This window comes from Neovison vison, chromosome 13 (assembly GCF_020171115.1).
Source record: "Neovison vison isolate M4711 chromosome 13, ASM_NN_V1, whole genome shotgun sequence".
Lineage (NCBI taxonomy): Eukaryota > Metazoa > Chordata > Mammalia > Carnivora > Mustelidae > Neogale > Neogale vison.
The window spans coordinates 82,809,891-82,827,944 of record NC_058103.1 but is presented as its reverse complement, the minus strand read 5'-3'; the positions used below and the strand labels follow the sequence as shown (position 1 = coordinate 82,827,944).

The window sequence follows — 18,054 nt, the reverse complement described above, 5'->3', positions numbered from 1 at the left end:
GGAATTTTGATCGGAATGGCATTAAAAGTATAGATTGCTCTAGGCAGTATAGACATTTTAACAATGTTTATTCTTCCGATCCAAGAGCATGGAATGGTCTTCCATCTTTTTGTGTCTTCTTCAATTTCTTTCATGAGTGTTCTATAGTTCCTCAAGTATAGATCCTTTACCTCTTTAGTTAGGTTTATTCCCAGGTATCTTATGGTTCTTGGTGCTATAGTAAATGGAATCGATTCTCTAATTTCCCTTTCTGTATTTTCATTGTTAGTGTATAAGAAAGCCACTGATTTCTGTACATTGACTTTGTATCCTGCCACGTTGCTGAATTGCTGTATGAGTTCTAGTAGTTTGGGGGTGAAGTCTTTTGGGTTTTCAATATAAAGAATCATGTCATCTGCGAAGAGAGAGAGTTTGACTTCTTCATTACCAATTTGGATACCTTTTATTTCTCTCTGTTGTCTGATTGCTGTTGCTAGGACTTCTAATACTATGTTGAACAAGAGTGGTGAAAGTGGGCATCCTTGTCTTGTTCCTGATGTCAATGGGAAGGCTGCAAGCTTTTTCCCATTGAGGATGATATTTGCTGTGGGTCTTTCATAGATAGATTTGATGAGGTTCAGGAATGTTCCCTCTATCCCTATACTTTGAAGCATTTTAATCAGGAACGGATGCTGGATTTTGTCAAATGCTTTTTCTGCATCAATTGAGAGGACCATGTGGTTCTTCTCTCTTCTCATATTAATTTGTTGTATCACATTTGATTGATTTGCGAATGTTGAACCATCCTTGTAGCCCAGGGATGAATCCCACCTGATCATAGTGCATAATCTTTTTAATGTGCTGTTGGATCCTGTTGGCTAGTGGAAAAAAGACAGTCTCTTCAATAAATGGTGCTGGGAAAACTGGACAGCTATATGTAGAAGAATGAAACTCGACCATTCTCTTACACCGTACACAAAGATAAACTCAAAATGGATAAAAGACCTCAACGTGAGACAGGAATCCATCAGAATCCTAGAGGAGAACATAGGCAGTAATCTCTTCGATATCAGCCACAGCAACTTCTTTCAAGATACGTCTCCAAAGGCAAAGGAAACAAAAGTGAAAATAAACTTTTGGGACTTCATCAAAATCAAAAGCTTCTGCACAGCAAAGGAAACAGTCAACAAAACAAAGAGGCAACCCACGGAATGGGAGAAGATATTTGCAAATGACAGTACAGACAAAAGGTTGATATCCAGGATCTATAATGAACTCCTCAAACTCAACACACACGAAACAGGCAAACATGTCAAAAAATGGGCAGAAGATATGAACAGACACTTCCAATCAAGACATACAAATGGCTATCAGACACATGAAAAAATGTTCACCATCATTAGCCCTCAGGGAGATTCAAATTAAAACCACATTGAGATATCACCTTACACCAGTTAGAATGGCCAAAATTAACAAAACAGGAAACAACATGTGTTGGAGAGGATGTGGAGAAAGGGGAACCCTCTTACACTGTTGGTGGGAATGCAGGTTGGTGCAGCCTCTTTGGAGAATAGTGTGGCGATTCCTCAAGAAATTAAAAATAGAGCTTCCCTATGACCCTGAAATTGCACTCCTGGGTATTTACCCCAAAGACACAGATGTCGTGAAAAGAAGGGCCATCTGTACCCCAATGTTTATAGCAGCAATGGCCACGGTCACCAAACTATGGAAAGAACCAAGATGCCCTTCAACGGATGAATGGATAAGGAAGATGTGGTCCATATACACTATGGAGTATTATGCCTCCATCAGAAAGGATGAATACCCAACTTTTGTAGCAACATGGACGGGACTGGAAGAGATTATGCTGAGTGAAATAAGTCAAGCAGAGAGAGTCAATTATCATATGGCTTCACTTATTTGTGGAGCATAACAAATAGCATGGAGGACAAGGGGTGTTAGAGAGAAGGGAATTTGGGTAAATTGGAAGGGGAGGTGAACCATGAGAGACTATGGACTTTGAAAAACAATCTGAGGGGTTTGAAGTGACGGGGGGGTGGGAGGTTGGGGTACCAGGTGGTGGGTATTATAGAGGGCACGGCTTGCATGGAGCACTGGGTGTGGTGAAAAAATAATGAATAACGTTTTTCTGAAAATAAATAAATTGGGAAAAAAAAGAGAGTCTCTTATGGTTTGTCTCCCTCCCGAGTCCATCTTGTTTCACTTATTCTTTTCCTACCCTCCAAATCCCCCATGTTGCATTTCCACTTCCTCATATCAGGGAGATCATATGATAGTCGTCTTTCTCTGATTGACTTATTTCGCTAAGCATAATACCCTCTAGTTCCATCCACGTTGTTGCAAATGGCAAGATTTCATTTCTTTTGATGGCTGCATAGTATTCCATTGTGTGTGTGTGTGTGTATATATATATATATATATATATATATATATATATATATATCTCCCCCACATCTTCTTTATTCATTCATCTGTTGATGGACATCTAGGTTCTTTCCATAGTTTGGCTATTGTGGACATTGCTGCTATAAACATTCAGGTGCACGTGCCCCTTCAGATCACGACGTTTGTATCTTTAGGGTAAATACCCAGTAGTGCAATTGCTGGGTTGTAAGGTAGCTCTATTTTCAACTTTTTGAGGAATCTCCATGCTGTTTTCCAGAGTGGTTGCACCAGCTTGCATTCCCACCAACAGTGTAGGAGGTTTCCCCTTTCTCCACATCTTCACCAGCATCTGTCATTTCCTGACTTGTTAATTTTTGTCATTCTGACTGGTGTGAGGTGGTATCTCATTGTGGTTTTTGATTTGTATTACCCTGATGCCAAGTGATGTAGAGCACTTTTTCATGTATCTGTTGGCCATCTGGATGTCTTCTTTGCAGAAATGTCTGTTCATGTCCTCTGCCCATTTCTTGATTGGATTATGTGTTCTTTGGGTGTTGAGTTTGCTAAGTTCTTTATAGATTTTGGATACTAGCCCTTTATTGGATATGTCATTTGCAAATATCTTCTCCCATTCTGTTGGTTGTCTTTTGGTTTTGTTAACTGTTTCCTTTGCTGTGCAAAAGCTTTTGATCTTGACGAAGTCCCAATAGTTCATTTTTGTTCTTGCTTCCCTTGCCTTTGGCAACATTCCTAGGAAGAAGTTGCCACGGCTGAGGTCGAAGAGGTTGCTGCCTGTGTTCTCCTCAAGGATTTTGATGGATTCCTTTCTCACATTGAGGTCTTTCATCCATTTTGAGTCTATGTTTGTGGGTAAGTTCTTATTTCGTGGTGTAAGGAAATGGTCCGATTTCATTTTTCTGCATGTGGCTGTCCAATTTTCCCAACACCATTTGTTGAAGAGGCTGTCTTTTTTCCATTGGATATTCTTTCCTGCTTTGTCAAAGATTAGTTGACCATAGAGTTGAGGGTCTATTTCTGGGCTCTCTATTCTGTTCCATTAATCTATGTGTCTGTTTTTGTGCCAGTACCATACTGTCTTGATGATGACAGCTTTGTAATAGAGCTTGAAGTCTGGAATTGTGATGCCACCAAGTTTGGCTTTCTTTTTCAATAAATTCTTTGGCTATTCGAGGTCTTTTCTGGTTCTATATAAATTTTAGGATTATTTGTTCCATTTCTTTGAAAAAAATGGATGGGATTTTGATAGGGATTGCATTAAATGTGTAGATTGCTTTAGGTAGCATAGACATTTTCATAATATTTGTTCTTGTAATCCATGAGCATGGAACATTTTTCCATTTCTTTGTGTTTTCCTCAATTTCTTTCATGAGTACTTTATAGTTTTCTGAGTATAGATTCTTTGCCTCTTTGATTAGATTTATTCCTAGGTATCTTATGGTTTTGGGTGCAATTGTAAATGAGACTGACTCCTTAATTTCTCTTTCTTCTGTCTTGTTGGTATAAAGAAATAAAGTTATGTTTTAATATGAAATGCAGCCAGGGGCACCTGGGTGGCCTAATAGGTTAAGCAACTGCCTTTGGCTCAGATCATGATCCCATGTTCCAAGAACACTAAAGTGAATTATGTCCCTTGTCCCCACTTTGTGGGGTGGGATGGGATGGTACTGCCATCATTGCTAGTATCACGGATTGAATTCTAATGAACTTCTGAGAAACTGTTTGTGATAAGCAGAAAGAAGACAACGCATGACCTGGGAGAGAATGAATGAGGAAAAAGCTGAGAGGCCAAGAAATTAGTAATCTAGGGCAGGGTGAAGAGTGTGACTCAGCTGTGGCCTTTGGGGACTGGGGTTGTTGGTTCTGAGGAGCAGCTGGGGTGTCTGCACAGCACAGGGGCAGACAGGCTCCAGCCAGAACTTCCCTGAGCCAACCCAGCTTGGCTTCTCCTGGTACCACATGTAAGAGTCCCATATCTTGCTGCACACCCAACAAAACTAGAACCTGAAGAACACCGTTGCCCCGTTCACTGATTCCCCAAAACCATGCTGCCTTCTCTTAGAATAGGGTTCCAGAGGGAGTGAGGCTTCCAAGGGGAAACAGACATTGTTGGGGTTGTTGTCTGGGGAGGTGTTTCTGTCACCCAAAATATGTCTCATATTTTACCTCTCTCAGTATCATGGGTTTGCCTGGAGGAAAAGCTCCCATGCATTTGGAAGAGGTGGTAAAGAAAGAGACTAGCAGGGGCACCTGGGTGGCTCAGTGGGTTAAAGCCTCTGCCTTCGGCTCAGGTCATGATCCCAGGGTCCTGGGATCGAGCCGCACATCAGGCTCTCTGCTCAGGCAGGAGCCTGCTTCCCTCTCTCTCTCTCTCTGCCTGCCTCTCTGTCTGCTTATGATCTCCGTCTGTCAAATAAAAAAAAAAAAAAGAGAGACTAGCAGGGTGACTAGATGTCATGACCTCCCTACAGTAAGAAAGAGGTAGGTATACGTTAGCCTATCCTATTTCCTTATGACTTTGAGCAAATCACTTCAATTCTTTAAGCCTCAAGCTTCTTCATCCTTTAAGTAAGAAAAATAATACCTAGCTCAGGGTTGTCATTAAAACAGAAAGAAGTGATTTTGAAGTCTTTTTTTGTAAGGGTAGAATCAATATTTTATTGTCACTTATAATGAAATGGCAGTTGAGAGACACCTGGGGTGGCTCAGTTGGTCAAGCAGCTGTCTTTTGTTCAGGTCATGATCTCAATGTCCTGGGATGGAGTCCCACATCGGGCTCCTTGCTCCACGGGGAGCCTGCTTCTCCCTCTGCCACTGCCTGCCCCTCTGCCTGCCTGTGCTCTCTCTCTCTCTAAAAAATAAATCAATAAAATCTTTTTTTTTTAAAAGGCAGTTGAGTGTATAGCCTTCACACTCGATCTTTCCTTTCTGTAAATAAAAAAGAATTACAAGTTTTAAACAGCCAAAGCCTAGTTATGTTTTCAGAAGATTAGTTTGTTCTTAGTTGCCACAAGTTCTTCCTTATTGGCTTCCGAAAATTCCCCTGAGGAGTCCCGGTGCTACCTCCGGCTCTTCCGGCTCTTGCGCGCTCCTCCCTTCGCTTCAGTCATGGCGGCCTCACTTCCGCTGCGGCAAGGACGGTGCTGGGGCGCTGAAGCCTATGCTCCTGGAAGCCCAAGTGTTTCGAGGACTTGCTTCCAAGGTTTCTCTCTCTGCAGAATGAGAGAATAGCGAAAGGGGGCTGCCCCCAAATTCCGAGAGACAAAGTCCACCAAAAAAGTCCGCTCAAGCCGCCAGCCCTGCCGAGCCGTGAGACAACACCACGTACAGGCACCTCCAGCACCATAACTACACCCCGCACGCCTTCCAAGACCTCAGCCTGGGCCTGTCCTAGTTCAGAATGCCCCAGCCCTCTTCCGGACCCGAGTCACCTTGCCACCAAGTGCTCCCCGGAGAGAGGAAACCTTCCCGGGTCTGGCCCCAGAAAGAAAATGCGCTCGGGTCATGAGGTCTGACATGTAAAAAAGAAGGAAAGAAAAGAAAGAAAGAGAGAGATGAGAGGAAAAGAAAAGAAAAGAAAATTCACTAACCTTTTGTCCCTTTTTAAAAAATTGGAAGGTTGGCATGTATTTGGCTTCACACTGTGAAGCAACGCCGGGACTGTCATCCACGTCTACTTCAAGGAACACCAGGACGTTGGAAGACTTCTCCGAGAGGGAGTGAAAGGCTTGCTCATTTTGCAAGGCCCACACCACCTGACTGAGAAGTCAACAACTACAGGTTTATTTCCTATGTTTCCTGAAAAGCATACTCGCTCTTCCATCTGTTTCACCATTTTGCTGGCTGGGGTCTGACTCGTGACTGTAAGGGCTGATGCAAGTATATCTAAAACTCCAGACAGAGCTTAGACTTGAAGTCTTCAGCTTGGTGAATGGCGCCATGATTGTTTTTACTAAATGCATGGGCTCCCCCCTCCCCCTCACCAAAACTCATCTCCTCATCTGGTAAATGAGCAGGGGGGATGATCCCCAAGACTTTTCCAGCTCTGCGCCTGGAGTCTGGAAAGGCTATTGCAAGTAAGTGAGAAGTTCCCAGAGTGGCAGGAAAGCCCTCAGCTCATCACGACCCAGCACCCTCAACCCTTCCACAGACCTGTCAGGGCGAGGACATAAGAAGTAGACCTGGAGGGCAGACAGAGAGGAGGATTAGGAGCCAGGTAACTGTACTCGGGAGCTGCCCCTTACCTGCCTGCCCTGTGCTGCCCCTGAGACCTCCCCCGCTCAGAGGAAGCCCTGTGCCCAGGAGCCCTGAGCAGTTGGCCCCAGTGGGACAGGGACTCCTGGAGGCATGGAGGTATCCCCCTGGTTAGCACAGTGCCTGGAACACACAGAAGGAGCTCTAGAAATATCTGTAACCTTGTAAGCAGCCAGACCTCCCTCTCAGTTCCAAGCCATTGCCATCCTGCCCATCAGCTTGAGCTGACCCCAGAGTGGCCAGGAGACCTCAGCAGGACTCATTGTGTGAAAGGGGAAGTCAAGCCCCAAGGACCCAGGAGGGGCATGTTGGGAGACTGCAGCAAGAGGAAGGCTCATCTGAGCCACAAGTCCCCAGCCCTGGGAGACCCAGGAGACAGCCTGGAGTCCTAATAAGATGGGGACCTGCTGCCCACTCCATACCTTTTGGTTTTAAGAGAGATTGTGGGGGACCCTGTGGTATGGTAAGAACAATACTGTATCAGGAGTCCTTGGTTCTGGGGCCAACAGAACCTCCCAACCCCAGCTAATTTTAGGAGAGCTAATTAATTTGTGTGTGGTCTCAGGCATCTGTAGTGGGGTCAGTAACACCTGTCTCAGTATCATTATCATTTATACATTAGAATACTAAGCTGCTGTGAAAAGAATGAGGGAGTAATCAGAACAGCTAAATGCCCAAGTGCTCACTAGCATATGGGCCAGACACTTCTAAGAAAACTTAATGTCTTAACTCACATCACCTTCAGATAACCCTGTGGATTAATATCATTCCTCCTATCTTAAAGCTGAGAAAACTGAGGTACAGGGGTTAAATAATTTGCCCCACTCCCCACTCCACCCACATATTTGCAAATGTTTGAATATGTCGGTGTGGGGTGGGGAATTCCTATGAGGATAGATACCAAACTGTTAATGACAGTTAACTCTGGAGGAAAAGATTTTGAAGTTTTGTATTGTTTGAAGGGAGGGGAACAGAAGGAATTTCTTTTTAAAAATCATATACATTTCTTTATTGATTGAAAAAAAAAATTTTTTAAACCAGTATCATGTTTCACTTTTGGAATTTAAGAAAATGAATAAGGAGGGGTGCCTAGGTGACTCAGTGGGTTAAGTATCCGACTCTTGATTTCAGCTCAGATCATGATCTTGGGGTTTAGCCCCAAGTTGGGCTCCTTGCTCAGTGGGGAGTCTGCTTGAGATTCTCTCTCCCTCTCCCTTTGCTCACCCCCACCCCACTCTCTCTCTTTCTCTCTCTAAAGTAAATTAATAAAATCTTTTTAAAAAGAAAGAAAGAAAATGAATAAGGGAATCACAGTTCACTGGCTTTCAGACCTAACCACAGAAGAGTATAAGCAGCAGCATGGGTCCCCAAGGCAGGGGACACCCTCCATTTCCAAAAAGCCTTTGGCTGCAGACATTTCCCAGAATCAGTGAGACAGAGGGAGTTACTCACCCTCAAGCAATTAAAACCCTACCCCAAGACCCAGCAGACCCCTGGGAGTCTGGGCAGGCTGATTTGTTCCATCATGTGCCTCAGGGTCAACCATGTGACCTCAAGGACTTTGGGATAGATCCACTAGTTCTGGGAAGCCAGCTGCCTGCGTGCTTCAGCCATGAGACTGCACTGTTCATCTTTTTAATTAATTGTCTTCTGTATCTGATGACTGGCAGAGTGACCTCCAACAGCAGGTCAGTCTTTGGTGTCTCCTGTGAGTCTCCAGATGTCCACATCTTTTGCTCTTAACCATGTTTATTGGACTTCATTGCACTGAGTTTTGTTTTTGAATCACTGATGACCCTTCCACTGTTGGAGGAATTCAGCTGGTAGTCGCTATAGCTGTGACAATGGTGTATATGGCTTCCTCTTCCCTTGGACCTGCCCCGGTTTCTCCTTCTGTTTCCTTTCCCTGTATGTGATTTCTGTAGAGGACTTTGTATTTTCTGGATCCTTGAAAGTGAGGTCAGATGAGAACACTACCTCACCTTTCTCTTTTTTTTTTTTTTTTTTAAGATTTTATTTGTTTATTTGACAGAAAGAGATCACAAGTAGGCAGAGAGGCAGGCAGAGAGAGAGAGGAGGAAACAGGCTCTCCACAGAGCAGAGAGCCCAATGTGGGGCTTGATACCAGGACCCTGGGATCATGTCCCCGGGCTGAAGGCAGAGTCTTTAACCCACTGAGCCACCCAGGCGCCCCACCTTTCTCGTTTTTTAAACTGATTTTTTTTTTACCGTAAGAATCTTTAATAGGTATTTTTATCCTTTCTACTCCTGATTTCATATTTTAATCTTTCTTTAGAGAAACATGGGTTTAAGTTTCCACCCCAGCCTTACTAGCCCTTTGATATCATTCAATTGTCTAGAAAACCCTGCGAACCTCACTGTTCACTTGCCTGGTAGTTCTCGGGATATCGAAGCTGTTACACCATTTAATTAGACCTCACACCATTAGACATGACCTCAGTCTCTCAAATCACTCCTGTGTTCATGTCCTTGCTATTACTACGAATGACTTCTGCAGCCCATGACCTCTGTTGGTGAAGACTTTCAAGTTTTCCATTTCTTGAAATATGCTCCTGGGGTAGCAAAGTCTCCTTGGGGTCCTTATCTTACATTGCTGGTTCCTTTTTCTTGGTGTTGTGGGCCTTTTCTTTCAAGCTCTTCTCTTTCCCCACACTTGAGACAAGAGGCTCAAAAAAATTTTTATTCTAAAAAAAAAATCTTTTTTATTCTAGCTTTCTTAAAACATCTCTTACCAGCAGCCCCACCAACCACTCACCAGGTGATGTACCCACATTTGTATGATCCTATTTGATCTCACCTCAGAATTTGCAGACTTGGCAAATAGTTGTACAAGGAAATATGGAGGATTGGGTCGCACTGTGCGCTTTACAAACATTATCTCATCTTGCCCTCACATTAAGGGTCAGTGCTGTGATGGAACTTGAATGGGGATGACTGGCTCATGGGGGTTTGAGCTCAAATGACGATCTCTCAACCACAGTGATGCTGCATTTTCTTTGTGATATTCTTGATTGCAGTGTGGCCCTTGGACCTTGGTATTCTCTCTGTTCAGCTGCTAGGTACGTGGTGGGGCCAGGGTGGTTTACATTATAATCAACTCGTTGTTTAATTTGGCTCTATTTCTAGGCTAGTATTCTTGGCATTGCTAATTATTTGCTCTCCTGTAAAATGGAGATTCAACTCAGCTGAGAAATATAATTTCCCTACTTTACCTCAATCGCCATTTTTGTAGAACCCTGCATAGTTAATAATTTGGAATATGTCCTTGCAGATACCCACAAATGTTATATATACACTATATCCATGTATCTATGTCATACATATACAGATTTAATTCTGCAAAAATGGGATCATGTCCCCATTACATATACTTATATAATAGTCCATGTAGACCATATTCATTCTTTTTAATGCTAAAATTATTCTATTGACTGGATATACCATGTACTGTCATATACCTTTTCCAATATGTTGCCGTTACAAATACAATGAATTTTATTGTACATATATCTTTCCATGTAAATACATAAAACATTTCTGTAGGATTGTTAGAAGTAGGATTTCTATGCTGAAGATTTTTTCTTTTCTTTTCTTTCCTTCTTTATTTTTTTTGGAGAGAGAGAAAGAGAGCGTGAGCTGGGGAGGGGCATCAAGGAAAGAGAAACAGAATCCTTAAGCACACTCCCTGCTGAGCGCAGAGTCCAATATGGAAGGTTCCACTGCACCCTCCCTGAGATGACCCTGAGATCACCACCTGAGTCAAAATCAAAAGTTGGCTGCTTAATGGACTAAGCCACCTAGGTGCCCCTGTGCTGAAGGATATTAATGCAATTTTTTTAAAGATTTTATTTATTTATTTATTTGATGGACACAAGTAGGCAGAGAGGCAGGCAGAGAGAGAGGAAGGGAAGCAGGCTCCCTGCTGAGCAGAGAGCCTGATGAGGGGCTCGATCCTAGGATCCTGGGATCATGACCTGAGCTGAAGGCAGAGGCTTAACCCACGGTGCCACTTAGGCGCCCCTATTAGTGCAGTTTTCAAGGATCACCCATTTGCTCCTTTGGGGAAGCAAAAATATTTTCCTCTTTTCTTTTTAATAAATGCTATCTATAATGGATAAAGAAGATGAGTTATATATATACACAATGGAATACTACGCAGCTATCAAAAGAAATGAAATCTTGCCATTTGCGACAACATGGGTAGAACTAGAGGGTATTATGCTTAGTGAAATAAGTCAATCAGAGAAAGACAACTATCCTATGATCTCCCTGATATGAGGAAGTGGAGATGCAATGTGGGGGGCTTGAGGGGTAGGAAAAGAATAAAGGAAACAAGATGGGATCAGGAGAGAGACAAACCATAAGAGACTCTTAATGTCACAAAACAAACTGAGGGTTGCCGGGGGGAGGGGGGTTGGGAGATGGTGGTGGGGTTATGGACATTGGGGAGGGTATGTGCTATGGTGAGTACTGTGAAGTGTGTAAACCTGGCGATTCACAGGCCTGTACCCCTGGGCCTAATAATATATTATATGTTTATTAAAAAAATTAAAATATTATTTAAAAAACAAAAGATCAGGGGCACCTGGGTGGCTCAGTGGGTTAAGCCTCTGCCTTCGGCTCAGGTCATGGTCTCAGGGTCCTGAGATCGAGCTCCGCATAGGGCTCTCTGCTCAGCAGGGAGCCTGCTTCCCTCCCCTCCTCTCTCTCTACCTGCCCCTCTGCCTACTTGTGATCTCTATCTGTCAAATAAATAAATAAAATTTTTTTAAAAAAATATTTTAAAAATGCTATCTAGTCAATTGGATATTTGCAGTTCTTCAGCATTTCTCCCACTGTTTCTTCCTTCTTCAGTTTCCTCTTAACCACCTTTTCCCTTTTGAAGGTTGAACATTGATTTAAAAACAAAAACAAAAACAAAAAAAACAACAACTTTTTTTTAAAAAGAAAGAGTTGCTAAACATGACCCTTCCAGGTTGAGACATTATATGAAGTAAAATATACTGGATGATGTATTAGAGGATGTTACAGTTTTTAATTGCTGCACAAAAAACCCAACACACACCTAATGGGTTAAAACAGAAACCCTGATTTAAAAAAAAACTTTTTTGACACAGCTGTAATACAAATTTTGACTTGACAACCATTAATATAACACATCAACTTTGACTTTTTCTCTGTTGTCAATCCTTGCTCTCTATTTTTTATGACTATGAAAGTGATATATACTTCTCATTTTAAAAATCTTAATAAATACACTTCTTACTAAAAAAAAAATGAAAGTCATTCTCAGTTCTACTCCGCCCCCAAAGATAAGCACTATTAACAATTTATAAATGTTTTCATAGTTACCATCAAAGCATAGATATGATTTATTTTTACCCAGTAATAAATATTAGTTATTTTTACATGTTTACAAAATCTTTGTAATTATAGTTTTTGCCAAAATACTTTTGTTTGGACTGGAACCCATTTTAAAAAATTTTTTTTTAATTTTTATTTAACAGACAGAGATCACAAGTAGGCAGAGAGGTAGGCAGAGAGAGAGAGGAGGAAGCAGGCTCCCTGCTGAGCAGAGAGGCCGATGCGGGGCTCCATCCCAGAACCCTGGGATCACGACCTGAGCCAAAGGCAGAGGCTTTAACTTACTGAGTCACCTAGGCACTCTGGGACCCAATTTTTTGAAAGATTTTATTTATTTATTTGAGAGAAAGAGAGAGAATGAGTGGGGGGCGGGACAGAGGGAGAAGCAGACTCCCGATGTGGGACTCAGTTTGAGGTCCCGGGATTATAACCTGAGCCAAAGGCAGACACTTAACCCACTGAGCCACCCAGGGGTCGACTGGAATCCATTTTTAATGTTTCTCTTTTCCTCTTATTAGAAATACCTTGTATTTCTGAACAATGAAGAAAATTACAAAAGGAAAGTAAGATCAACCATAGCTTTGTCACTTAGAAATGATCACTATTGCAATTTCGGTGCATTTGCATCTATAAATGTAAATCTTTGTCCAGATTTTTTAGCATTTTCTTGGGATAGGTTCCTACAAGAGGAATTGGTTGGGGAGGGGAAAGAGCTTAAATATTTTAAGCCTCTGGAGATATTTCTATCCTAAATTTCCTAAGCATGAGATTACTCGTCGAATATTTCAAAGATTGTATTTATTTATTTGACAGACAGAGATCACAGTAAGGCAGCGAAGCAGGCGGTGGCGGGCGGGGCGTGAAGCAGGCTCCCTGCTGAGCAGAGAGCCTGATGTGGGCCTCTGTCCCAGGACCCTGGGACCATGACCTGAGCTGAAGGCAGAGGCTTTAACCCACTGAGCCACCCAGGTGCCCCACTCGTCTAATATCCAGATGTTAGGGGTGTCTCACAGGGCTGCTGAGAAAATTAAATGAGAGAACATAGTAGGGAACCCTGCCCTGGGCCTGACTCAGAGGGCAACTCCATTACCTTGGAAAGAGCAGAGAGTCTCGAATTTCAAGGAACCTGGGTTCAAATCCTGATTTTGCCTGTTACCAGCTGGATACTTGTGGGCAATTTGCTCTCTGAGCTTCAGGTGCCTCCTCTGTACAATTGGGGCAAGAATATCTCCCCCAAAAGTTAGTATGAGCATTTAATGAGGAAATTTATATAAATATGATATAGAATCTTTAATGTCAGTTCCCTTCCCCTAGCCAATTGAACCTTGAATGAGAAAACTAGGAAGTCTTTTTTCCTAAAATGGGGGCTTCCATTCATTTGAGATGACAAGTGTAGAAGGAAATAGTCAAATTTTAGGTCTGGAAGGGATCTTAACTTAGTCCTTTTATTTTCTTGGTGAGGAATTTGAGGCCCGAAGAACTCAGGTGACTTCCCTAAGGTCATGCAGTGATTTTAGTAGGGTGGCTGGCGATAGAATCCAGGTCTTGATTCCAGCATCCAATGTGTTTTGGGCAGTCTTTCCTAGAATCTCATGGCCAGCCTCTCTCTCTCAGAAAAGGAAGTGCCTTCACATTACAGTTCATCTGAGGTCACCCTCGAGGGAGGAGAATTCCTGTGAAACTGGGTGGAGAGATTCTCACGTCCTTTATAAAGTTCTGGAGACTGGGTTGGAAAGCCATCAGCTCACCTTGTCACCTTCCATTTCAGGCAAGGCAAGGATGGAGTGGCTTGCAGATGATCTGTGGACTAGATATCCCTAGAGGGTACAGTAAGCCTCCTCCTCTCTTTTTTTGGGGAGATGATAAGGTGGGGGAGTGGTCACACAGGACAGGCCTGGACTAGAAACAAGGCATTAACATCACTCAAGACCCAAACACTCCAGGGATGCCTGGGGGGCTCCGCTTAAGCATCTGCTTTCAGCTCAGGTCATGATCCCAGGGTCCTGAGATTGAGACCCACATTGGGCTGCTTTCTCAGCCAGGACCTGCTTCTCCCTCTGCCTGCTTCTCCTCCTACTTGGGCGCTCTCTCTCTCTCTCTCCCTCTCTCTCTCTGACAAATAAATAAATAAAATCTTTAAAAAAAAAAAAAAAGAAGATCCTCTCTCCCTCTGCACCACCCCCATGCCTATGTGCTCACATGCACACACTCTCTCTAAAATAAATAATAAATAAATAAACCTTTAAAAAAGAAAAAAAAAAGAGCCCTTATTCTCAACTACTTTGCTAGATTGACCCCACTTACTCAAAAATTCTTAGGAAATGAGTGGGAAGGTTTCCACATCTTGTCAACTTTCTCTCAAGTGGGGTAGAAAGTCAGTCTGGGAAGTTGGAAAAAGAGCCAAAGAGCTAGCCTTCATTCCTTTTCTCCAGAGCTTAGCCTCAGCACTTCCCCATTCTCATCCACCCTTTCCAGCCTGACCCTGAAGCTTTTCCATCCAATTTCATCCTTATCCTGATCTCCTCCATCCCCATTCCCATTGCATCCAATCCCACATGATACCTTCTCCATCCTTGTTCTATTTTCATCCTCATCCCTACCCCTTTGAGGTAGAATTTGGGTTGGGCTTTGTCCCAAGTCCTGAGATCAACATCTGTAACCTAAGGTAGAGGTTTGTTCCTTTTACACTGTTAGTATGTTTCCATGAATTTCCTCTAAGTCACCCTTCCCCAGTTCTCTTTCCCTGAGGAGTTTTTGTGGCTTGCCTTGTGTACATAATTTTCCAGAGTCCATCCTCTCCCCTACACCCACTTGCACAGTTGATGACCTCATTTTCTCAACCCAAAGGCACATCGTGTGATTTCTGCCTCTTCCTGACTTATCCCAGGGATACTTACTCTTATCTCAGCAACAAATGGCTTACTGGAAGCCTTATCTCAGCAACAAATGGCTTACTGGGCAAGGTTAGGCTGAGCAGCCAGATCACAAGAATATATGACCAGCAGGGTGCCTGGGTAGCTCAGATGGTTAAGCTTCTGCCTTTGGCTCAAGTCATAATCCCAGGATCCTGGGATCGAATCCCACATTGGGCTCCCTGCTCAGCAGGGAATCTGCTTCTCATTCCCCCTCTACTCCCCCTGCTTGTGCTCTTGTGCTCTCTCACTCTCTGTCAAATAAATAAATAAAAATAAAATCTTAAAAATATATATATATATATATATGACTAGGGTTGACATGTAGAACCTGCCTAGAGTAGGGAGTCAGAACTGAGGCCAGGCCAGCTGAGTACCTGAGCTATTCAAGATCATGATGGCACGTCCTGCTTTCCAGCTAGACAGCACTTGACATTTTGTGGTATCTAGCCAAGCATGATCATGGAGTCTTCAGGAGATCCTTGGGCCCTAGCATGGCAGGGAGGGTGGGGCTGAGTAGAGTGTTATGGATAATCATATCAATATCATCAATATCATCCTCTAGTCTGGCAAGAAGAGGTGAGTTAAGATGGGGAAGATAAATACTTTATCTTTAAAAAGATTCAGTCTTCAGAGGCACCTGGTTGGCTCAATGGGTTGAGGCCTCTGCTTTCAGCTTGGGTGGTGATCTCAGGTTCCTGGGATCGAGCCCCGCATGGGGTTCTCCGCTCAGTGGGAAGCCTGCTTCCTCCTCTCTCTCTGCCTACTTGTGATCTCTGTCAAATAAATAAATAAAATCTTTAACAAGAATAAATAAATAAAAAGACTCAGTCTTTAGAAAGGAATAAGGAAGGCACTGATGGGCCAGATTTAGGAATAAGCTAAGGTCAAGATTTAAGAGACTAGAGTTTAGGATTAATCACTGGTTGTGCACCAGTGAGGAGCAGGAGGGCTGGAAGCTCATAGGCTTGGTGCTGTTAATAAACAGGTAGATTAATAATCATCACATATTGCAATTATACAATACATTCTTATACTGGAGTGCAAGCCCTGATCATTTTTTCTTTCCTCTTTCCCCCTTTCCTTTCTCTTTCTTTCTTTCTTCCTTTCACTTTCCTTCCTTCTTCCTTCTTTCCATCTTCCTTTTCTATTTATTTTTTTTCCTTTTCTATTTATTTTTAATTTTTTTTTAAGATTTTAGTTGTTACTTGACAGACAGAGATCACAAGTAGGCAGAGAGGCAGGCGGGGGGGGGGGGAAGTAGGCTCGGGGCCCTGGGATCACCACCTGAGCCAAAGGCAGAGGCAAAGGCAGAGGCTTTAACCCACTGAGCCACCCAGGTGTCCCTCTATTTCTTTTTAAATGCAAGTGACTAACTTAACTTTTGATTGCCAAGGCACTGGCACAGTTGAGCATCTGATTCTTGGTTTCAGCTCAGGTCATGATCTCAGGATCCTGGGATAGAACCCTGTATTGGGCCCCGTGCTCAGTGCAGAGTCTGCTTGTCCCTCTCCCTCAACTCCTCCCCCTGCTCTCTTTCTCTCTCTTTCACAAGTGAATAAAATCTTAGAAAAAAAAAATCGTCAAAGGACCAAAGAAGACATAAAAAAGATCAACAGGTACATTAAAAGATTCTCAATATTGCTAGTCATTAGGGATGTGCAAACTAAAACCTCACACCTATTAGAATAGCCATCATCAAAAAGATAAGAGACAACAAATGCTGACATGGCTGTGGAGAAAAGGGAACCCTTGTGCACTGTTCCGTTAGGAGGATTGTAATTTGGTATAGCCACTGTGAAAAACAGCATGGAAGATCCTCTAAAAAGAAAACACAGAACTACCATATGACCCAGCAATTCCACCTCTGGGAATATGTCTAAAGGAAACAAAAATGTTAACTTGAAAAGGTATTTGTACTGCCTTATTTATAGAGGCATTTGTGTTAACCAAGGCACAGAAACAACTTGGGTGTCCATTGATGGATAAATGGATAGAGAAGTTGTGGTATGTAAGTATATATGTGGACCATTATTCAGTCAAAAAAAAGAGGAAATCCTACCTTTGTGGTAGCATGGATGGAGCTGGAAGGCTTTATGGCAAGTGAAATAAGTCACACCGTGAAAGATAAACCCCGTATGATCTCGCCTATACATGGAACAATAACAGAAAAAGCCACCAAACTCATAGAAAAAGAGATCAGATTCATGGTTACCAGAGGTGGGTGTGGGGAGGGGGAAGTAAAGGAAGGGGATCAAAAGGTACAAACTTCCAGTTATAAGATATATAAGTTCTAGGGATGTAATGTACAACATTACATTAGCTAACGCTGCTGTATGATACACAGGAAAGATGTTATGAGAGTAAGTCCTGGAGGACCTGGGTGGCTCATTAAATGTCTGCCTTCGGCTCAGGTCATGATCCCAGGGTTCTGGGATCGAGCCCTGAATGATCTCCTTGCTCAGTGGCAAGCCTGCTTCTCCCTCTCCCACTACCCCTGCTTGTGTTCCTTCTCTTGTGGTCTCCTTCTGTCAAATAAATAAATGAAATCTAAAAAAAAAAAAGAGATAGAGTGACTCCTACAAGTTCTCATCACAAGCAGAAAAAAAAAGATTTTTTTCTTTTCTTTTTATGGTAGTTATATGAGATGATGAATGTTAGCTGAAGCAATTGTGGTGATCATTTCACAATATATGTAAATCAAACCATTATGCTGTACTCCTTAAACTTATACAGTAATAGAGTGATAAGGTTAATTATTTCTCAATAAATACGGAAAAAAAGAGGCAGTCATTTAAAAGATAGCTATCTCGAATAAACACATTGCCAGCCACATGACTAGATAAGAGCCGGGCCACAATCCCTCCCACCTCACCACTCAAAGCTCCATTGTTTAAGAAATCTACGTTGAGTTTGATAACTATTTGAGCTTCTTTCTTTTTCTCTTCCTGTACTTTCAATTCCTACCCTTATGGGGATTTTTTATTTTTATTTTTTAGAGATGGGGGTGAGGGGCAGAAAGAGAATTTTAAGCAGGTTCCATGTTAGGGCTTGATTCATGACCTGAGCCAAAATCAAGAGTCAGATGCTTAAATGACTG

General features: G+C 42.6%; 2 pseudogenes; one reads left to right on the top strand and one right to left on the bottom strand.

Annotated features, from left to right (window-relative positions):
- Positions 1 to 5,384: 5,384 nt before the first annotated feature.
- LOC122894575 lies at positions 5,385 to 6,238 on the bottom strand (annotated as a pseudogene).
- On the top strand, positions 5,512 to 5,911 carry LOC122894019 (annotated as a pseudogene).
- Positions 6,239 to 18,054: the final 11,816 nt, after the last annotated feature.